Consider the following 8,144-nt stretch of genomic DNA (forward strand, 5'->3'; position numbering starts at 1 on the left):
TGTCTCATGGAATGACTCTAAGCAAGAATCAGTGCCCAAAAACACTTGATGAGCGTAGACGAATGAATGGGATTCCATATGCATCATTGATTGGTTCAATAATGTATGCTATGATATGTACACGCTCGGATGTTGCGTATGCACTCAGTGCTACGAGCAGATACCAGTCAAACCCAGGAGAGGCGCATTGGACTGCTGCCAAGAATGTTCTGAAGTACCTGAAAAGGCACAAAGATGACTTCCTGGTCTATGGTGGAGATGATGAATTAATTGTTAAAGGCTATACGGACTCAAGTTTCCAAACCGACAAAGATGATTTCAGATCACAGTCTGGGTTTGTCTTCTGCCTCAACGGAGGTGCAGTAAGCTGGAAAAGTGCTAAGCAAAGCACCATTGCGGATTCTACAACTCAAGCGGAGTACATTGCTGCACATGAAGCAGCAAAGGAAGCTATATGGCTAAGGAAGTTCATAGGTGAACTTGGTGTAGTCCCCTCCATTAAAGGACCAATAGCCCTGTATTGTGATAATAACGGAGCTATTGCGCAGGCAAAAGAGCCTAGACACCACCAGAGAGTCAAGCATGTACTTCGTAGATTTCACCTTCTACGAGAGTTCGTTGAAAGAAAATAAGTCGAGATAAACAAGATTGGAACTGATGACAACATATCAGATCCATTGACTAAACCTCTGCCGCAGGCGAAGCACAACTCGCACACTGCAGCTATGGGAATCAAGCATATTGGAGAATGGCTTTGATGTCTCTGTTTAATGTTTTAAAGTTTTAGAGTTTAAATCTTTGTAAAACATTATTGGTTAATCATTCACAATAAATGAAAAGAATTCATTTTTCCATTTAATTTGTGGTTTATTAAATGATGAGTCCCTTCAATTTGACAATATATTCAAGATAGACTGTCAGGACCAGTCCTGTGACTAAGAAATGTCTATCAAGTGAACTTGAATGTCAAAGGTTGAAAATGGTCCCTAGTCGGAGTTTTCTATAAAATTGGACGCATAGAAAACGTTAGACGACTAGAATGCAAGATGACTAGTAGTTCTGTTTCTTGAACTATGTGGACATGGCAATGTCATAATCATTTACATAGATACTTACTTTGGGAAGACTAGTATCGGACAAGACCTATGAAACTTTACTGTAAGAGATGAAAATCTGTCATAAGTAAATTTCATTAAAATTATTAGACACTAAATCCTCAATACCTGAGTGATTTGAGATTACTGGTTTGAAAACTAGTTTCTTTGACGTTGACCAACCGTCGCACCGTAAAAGGAGGCTATAAAGGCAACGCTCAGGTAATCACCTATCAAACGAAGTCTAATCTCAAGATCGCAAGATTGGGATTGTCCTCCCATAAATCGGGATGAGATGCTTAAAAGTTGTACAAGGCCACTCGGAGAGCTAGAAACTGTGAAATGCATGGCCGTGCTCGGATGAATCATAGGCTATGATTATCTGTTTATTTGATCAGTTGAACTCTGAAACCGAGGAACACCTCTGGACATAATAAGGATGACAACTCTTACCTTATGTTCAAGAGGAAGCATCGAGCGACAAAGGAATTAGGAAATGCACACTTGTCCCTAAGGACAAGTGGGAGACTGAAGGAAATAATGCCCTTGGTCCAAGTATGCATTCAATGTTAAGTCTAATAAGTGCGGTTCAGTATTAATTAACAAGTTAATAATTCAGTGAGATCAAGTGAGCTGAATGCCTAGCTAGAGGCCGCTTCAGTTCAAGTGGAATTAATGATATTAATCCACAGCTTACTCTTGACTGAACCCGTAGGGTCACACAAATAGTACGTAAACGGATCAAGTATTTAATGGCATTAAATACTCCATCTATGGATATTCGGAATCGACGGATCTTGGTTTCAGTGGGAGCTGAGATCGTCACAGGCAAGAAATGAATGCTCCGGAAACGATGATATTGCCGGAAACGGAAATATGGATCGTATCGGAAATATAAATATTATCCAACTCGTAGATGTTGCCGGAAACGGAAACATGGTACGTATCGGAAAATATTATCGAAAATGGAAATATTGCCGGAATCGGAAATATTGCCGGAAACGGAAATATTGTCAGAATCGGAAATATTATCGGAATCGGAAAATAATTCCGGAAACGGAAATATTAAAAATTTGTTCGAAACGGAAATTAATTCCGGAATCGGAAATATTAAATATTGTTCGTATCGGAAATAAATTCCGAAATCGGGAATTTAATCGGAAGCGCGTCGTACGAATTAGCATCGGACGAGACTTGCTAGACGAAGGCCCAGCACGAAGCCAGGCCTACGCTCAGCAAGCCCAAGCGCCCAAAAACACGCTGCCATGCCACGCCCAGTCCAGCGCAAGGCCAGGCCCAGCAATGGCCTTGGCGCGCGCGCGGGGCTGCGACGAGTGGGTTGGCGCTGTGCGTGGGCCGCAAGGCCTGCGTGCGGTGCTAGCGTATTACTCGAAGTGTGTTACTCGAATCCTAAGGCTACCGGGATTTGTCATATGATTAAATCTAATCCTAAAAGATTTAGTTTATTTAATTAGAGTCCTAGTAGGATTATAATTAAATAAATTAGTATCCTAATAGGATTCCAAATCCTTTTCCATAACTCTATAAATAGGTGCCTAGGGTCACATATTTAAAACGAGTAATTCAAGTATTCAAAGTGAGTTTTGAGAGAAAAATTCAGTCACACATTTGCCTATAAAGTGCCGAAAATAATAGTACCTTAAGGGCGATCCTAGTTGGTCAATCTTAAGGCGGATCCGGATGTGCTGTGGACTATCTACGGAGGGACGACACTTGGAGTCCTAAAGACTTGTTCTTGTTCGGTTCGGGCGCAGCTAGGGAAGGCACGCAACAAAGAGTATGCATCTAAACTATGCTAAATGATTATGTGTAAATAATATGTTTTCCTGGCTTTATGGTTTTTCCGCATGATTTATGAATTGTCATATGTATCATAACCTAACAGCTCAAACCGCTCAAACTTTCTTTAATAAAATTACACTCCACTGTATCATAAGCCTTTCTTAGGTCGGTCAAGCTTCATAAGACAGCCAGAATGCGTCCAAGATTTATTATACATTTTCACAATATCTTAGAATAACAAGACATTATGTAGAATGTTTCTGCCTGGATAAATGCACCTTGATTTTGTGAACTGATTTATAGCAAGACTTAATTCAATATTTTACACAAAAGTTTAGTTATACATTTATAGATTGTACTAGAGCTGTCAAAACAGGTCATCGGGTCGGGTTTGGGTTGGGTCATCTCGGGTTTCGGGTCATGATCAGGTCGGGTCGTGTCGGGTCAATATTTCATTCGGGTTGAGTTCGGGTTCGGTCGGGTCGATTTCAGGTCGGGTCATATCGGGTTTTTTCCTATCCCGGGTTCAGGTCGGGTTCGAGTCGGGTCACATTTCGGTCAGGTTTGATTTCGGGTTCGGGTCTTATCGGGTCGGGTTTAAGTCGGTTTGTAGCAGATAATTTCGAGTTCGGGTTTTATCGAGTCGGGTTTAAGTCGGTTTGCAATACAGTTATTTTCGTGTTCGGGTCTTAGTTTGGATCGGATAATAATCCGATCAAATAGAATTCAGATCGGGTCACTCTCAGGGACGGGTCAAACTCGGGTCTGATAATTAACCTATACATTTTAAGGATTTTATATTCTAAAAAATTTTGTTTAACTTATTTTAGAGTTAAATTTTTCAATATTTAGCAATAAATAATTAAAATAGATATATCAATGAAGTTAATATTTGGTCGTGTCATTGATAACTCGGGTAAATCGAGTAGCGGGTTCTCACAGGTCGGGTCAATAGCAGGTTTCATCGAGTTACAATCGGTTTCCGGTTGACATCGGGTCGGGTATCAAATCGGGTTCGGGTCATTGTTCGGTCGGGTCAATTCGGTTATCGGTCATTTTCGGGTCGGGTGTCGGGTTCGGGTTCGGGTGTTACAACATCGGGTTCGGTTATCGGTTTTTTCGGGTCGGGTACAGGTCGGATTTCGGGTTACCTGTTTTACCGTAATTTCGGGTCATAGTCGGTTACGGGTTCGGTCGGTTCAGGTCGGGTTTTCGGGTCGGGTCAGTTTTTGACAGCTCTAGATTGTACTCCGTTGTACAACAAGAGATGGGCCTGTAATCTCCCACTAAAGCAGTTAGATGTACTTTAGGAACTAAAGTAACAACTGCCACGTTAATTTCTTTAAAATCATATAACTTTTTTTTTTCCTTTTAAAAGTTAATCACCATTCTCATCTCTTTCCTCTCCTCTACAACTTTTGTTTTCTCTTGCCAGCTTTCCTTCACCGCCCTAACAACCTCGTTTTTACCTTAATTTACCTTAATTTCCTCCTCCTTCATTCTCTATAGCATCACAATCTAACATCCCATTTACTTCATCATCCTCCACTACAAAACCGAACTAGAGAAAAAAGATACCACTTTCATGGTGGTAGGTGGGTTTTTGGTAGAGGTTGGGTGGTTTTTATGAGGGAGTTAGAGTAGGTTTTTGGTGGCTCTGTGATTGTCGGAGTGGTGCCAGCCGGGACGGTGGTCAGAATGGTGTTAGCCAACAAGTAGTTGGTGCGCGGATACTGTGGACCTGTGGTGCAATGAATAGTCAAGGGTTGTCAAAGTGGTTGCTAAGGTTAGTTGGGTGAAGAGTATTTTTGGGTAAGGATGATTCTTTGGGGGTGGTGCAAGGAATAATATGGGTAAAGGGAATTAATGTACTTGATTGTCTTTCCCTTTGACAAAAACCCAATCCAAACGCCCCCTAAAGTGTTTATTTCCCCTTTTCATATGTCCCAATATGGTTTTCCCATTTCGATCGACCCACTACTAAAAGGTAAGGTATCATACCTTCTCACATCTATTACATTATTATATTCATATTGTGTAGAGTTTAATATATTCATATTTTATAGAGGTTTTACTCCCATCCTATATGTACTTTTGTTGTCAATTGAGCAATTCAGAGCCTTTTTAATGCTAATATGTGTTGTGTAGTATGTATAGTTGCAGGACCACATTTTGGTGGAAATTGGTCTTTTGAGACCCGTTTCTCTTATTCCTGGATTACTACACGGATCTCGAGCATGTACAGGATATTCTAGCCAACTTCAAGGGGCCACAAACTGAAATTTTGGCCCAAAGGAGTTAGGCTTGGGCCTCAAGATTCGAAGCCTATGGAGTACGAAAAGCTGCAAGTTTGCCCGTTGGAACAAGGACATTCGCCTGACCAGGAGAGAATTTAAGAGGAATTTAACTTTATAGACGCGCCCGACCAGGCGCAGGAATCCGGTGGCACCGGCTAATGTGCATGAAGACCTTGGAGGAGTACGTACCACCGAAGCCCGACCAGGCATCCAAACCCGGCCGTGCGTCGTCGATTTCCTTGTTCTTAGATGGTTTTCGTTTTACTCTTTTAGGGAAAGCTTATAAATACTATACTTTGTTTTTAGGAAGAACTCTCTTAGTTTTGATCTTAGTTTTTATAGTGGAAAACTCCGTAGTTTTTAGTACCTTAGTTTTCTCTCAAATTTATGTTGATTATATTCGTGATTTCAATTCAATACTCAAACTTTATTTCTTCAGATTGGTATATTTCTACTCTATTTCAATTTCTTTTATTTATTAATTATGTTTTTCATGTTTTTCATAAATTTAATTCATTTAATTATTATCATGAGTGAGTAGTAAATTTATAGGGTTAGGGGATCTATGAATGTATGATTGGGATTAGATTGGTTTTATTATTGATTGATAATCATGATTTCTATAGTCTGCTTTAATTGTTCGTTAATTCAGCTCGGCTGGATTATCACTACAAGAAAATTTACATATAGAGGCAACACCTTGAGAAAATAATTTTTTATGGTCTCTAAAAGTGCTTTTTAACATTAGTTAATTATGGTAGCCTCTAAAAACTATTTTTAGCGTCGATAAAATTTAGGTTGCTCCTGAAAGTATCTTTTAACATTAATAAAATAATGGTTGTCTCTAAAACTTCTTTTTAGCATCAATAGAATTTAAGTTGCCTCTAAAAACTACTTTTTTTTATCATTAATAAAATATTGGTTGCCTCTAAAAACGTTTTTTTACCACCAATAGAATTTAGGTTGCCCCTAAAATAATAACTTTTAGCATTAATGAAATATTAGTTGCCTCTAAAACGTTTTTTTAGCATCACTTAAATTTAAGTTGCCTCTCAAACGCATTTTTTTACCATTAATGAAATAATGGTTGCCTCTAAAACTCTATTTTTTTTAGTACTAGTGAAATTCAAGTTGCCCCTAAAAAGTACTTTTTAGCATTAAAGAAATAATGGTTGCCTATAAAATATTTTTTAGAATCAATAGAATTTAACTTGCCCCTACAAAATACTGTTTAGCATTAATGAAATAATGGTTGCCTCTAAAACTTTTTTTTAGCATCAGTGAAATTTTGTTTGCTTTTAAAAATTACATTTTAGCATTAATGAAATAATGGTTATCTCCAAAACTCTTTTTTAGCATTCGTGAAATTTAAGTTGCCCCTAAAAGTACTTTTTAACATTAATGAAATAATTATAGCCTCTAAAAGTTTTTTTAGCATCTGTGGAATTTAAGTAGCCTTAAAAGTAATTTTAGCATTAATGAAATAATTGTTGCCTCTATTTTTTTTAATCGTACTGAAATTTAGATTACCCTAAATGTTCTCTTTTTCATTAGTGATGTTTAGATAGCCTATAAAAGTCTTTTCAGACGTTAATAAATTTAGACTTCCCTTAAAAGTTTGTATATATAACGTTGCTAATTTCTATATAAATCAAACCATGATATTGTTTTTGTCCCTCGTGTTCTAGCCTTGCAACAACTAATATAACTTACGATGGTCAGTATAAATATAAACTGAGCCGTGACCCATTATACTCAAAGCATTTACAACCATTGACCATATATAAATAGTATATCCTACTTCGTAGAAAAGGGTCGAGAATATCATTTTTTGTTAACAAATCTATCATTTTGCTATGTTTCTAGTTGCTTGTAGCGACTATATTCGTTTTTATATTGAATTATTTAAATAAAAAACAAGAATTTTTGTTTTGGCAAATAAAGATAGCGCGCATTTCATTTACCAAGGATAAAATTACACCAATTCACCCTAACACCAAAACAAAATAGATATCAACCTAGTGGTACACAGACCACTTACAACTCAAGAAGAACTATTGACTTTTACAAGCTACACAAAAACGAATTCTGCTAGCAACAGTATTAACATAATCCACTTTACTTGAGAACATCTGAGGATTCCTTTGAAGACAGATGCCAAAAATTGTTTCTATATATTAATGCCATGGCACACTTGATAACAAGCTTCCTGGAACTTCTGTTCTTCTTTATAGCCTAATGAACCTCTTCCTTCCAACTCTGAATGCTCTTGTTAGTACCAAGATTCTGCAGCACCATCATCCACACCTTATAAGAGAACTGACATGAGAAGAATAAATGAGGTTGATCTTCATTATGTTGTTGGCACAAACCACAAGTGATCATAATAGGCGGGTTCCATTTAAGCAACCTATCTTTAGTAGCTAATCAATTCTGCATAGCTAACCATATGATAAATGTACTCTTAGGGCTAGCCTTACTATTACAAACCAGTCTTCTCCATGCAACTTGTTCACCGTGCTGATGTAGAAACTTATACACTAAGAATCTTGAATTTCCCTGCAGCAACAAACTGATCAACACCACCAGATTGTAGGAAAATGTCCCTATGATGCCAAATTTTCCTCATTGACCAAGTCAATCCATTAGGAATTTTCATAGACCAGAAATCCCTATGATGTATGTAATAGGTATGCATCCATTTAACCCACAACATATCTTGCTGCACAGATAAGTTCCAACAGTGTTTAAGGACAACAATTTTTTTCCAAATAGTCACCTCCTTTAAGTTCCAGCCTCCACAAGTCTTAGGCAAATAAAGAGTCACCCAAGAGATTGGAGCTGAGCTTTCCTATAACCTGCATCAGATCTTGTCCACATGAAACACCTGCATATTTTCTGAATTTCCTTCATAACCTTCTTAGGCATTACAAAAATTTGGTACTAGTAG

The 8,144-nt window shown here is 37.9% G+C and overlaps 1 long non-coding RNA gene across 1 annotated transcript; it reads left to right on the plus strand.

Moving 5' to 3' along the window:
- Window positions 1-4,261: 4,261 nt before the first annotated feature.
- Window positions 4,262-5,632, plus strand: LOC110802781 (uncharacterized). Its single transcript, XR_002537321.2, has 2 exons — window positions 4,262-4,884; window positions 5,046-5,632. It is a non-coding gene; the product is annotated as an uncharacterized lncRNA (long non-coding RNA).
- Window positions 5,633-8,144: the final 2,512 nt, after the last annotated feature.

The sequence above is a fragment of the Spinacia oleracea genome, chromosome 6 (assembly GCF_020520425.1).
Source record: "Spinacia oleracea cultivar Varoflay chromosome 6, BTI_SOV_V1, whole genome shotgun sequence".
In the NCBI taxonomy this organism is placed as follows: domain Eukaryota; kingdom Viridiplantae; phylum Streptophyta; class Magnoliopsida; order Caryophyllales; family Amaranthaceae; genus Spinacia; species Spinacia oleracea.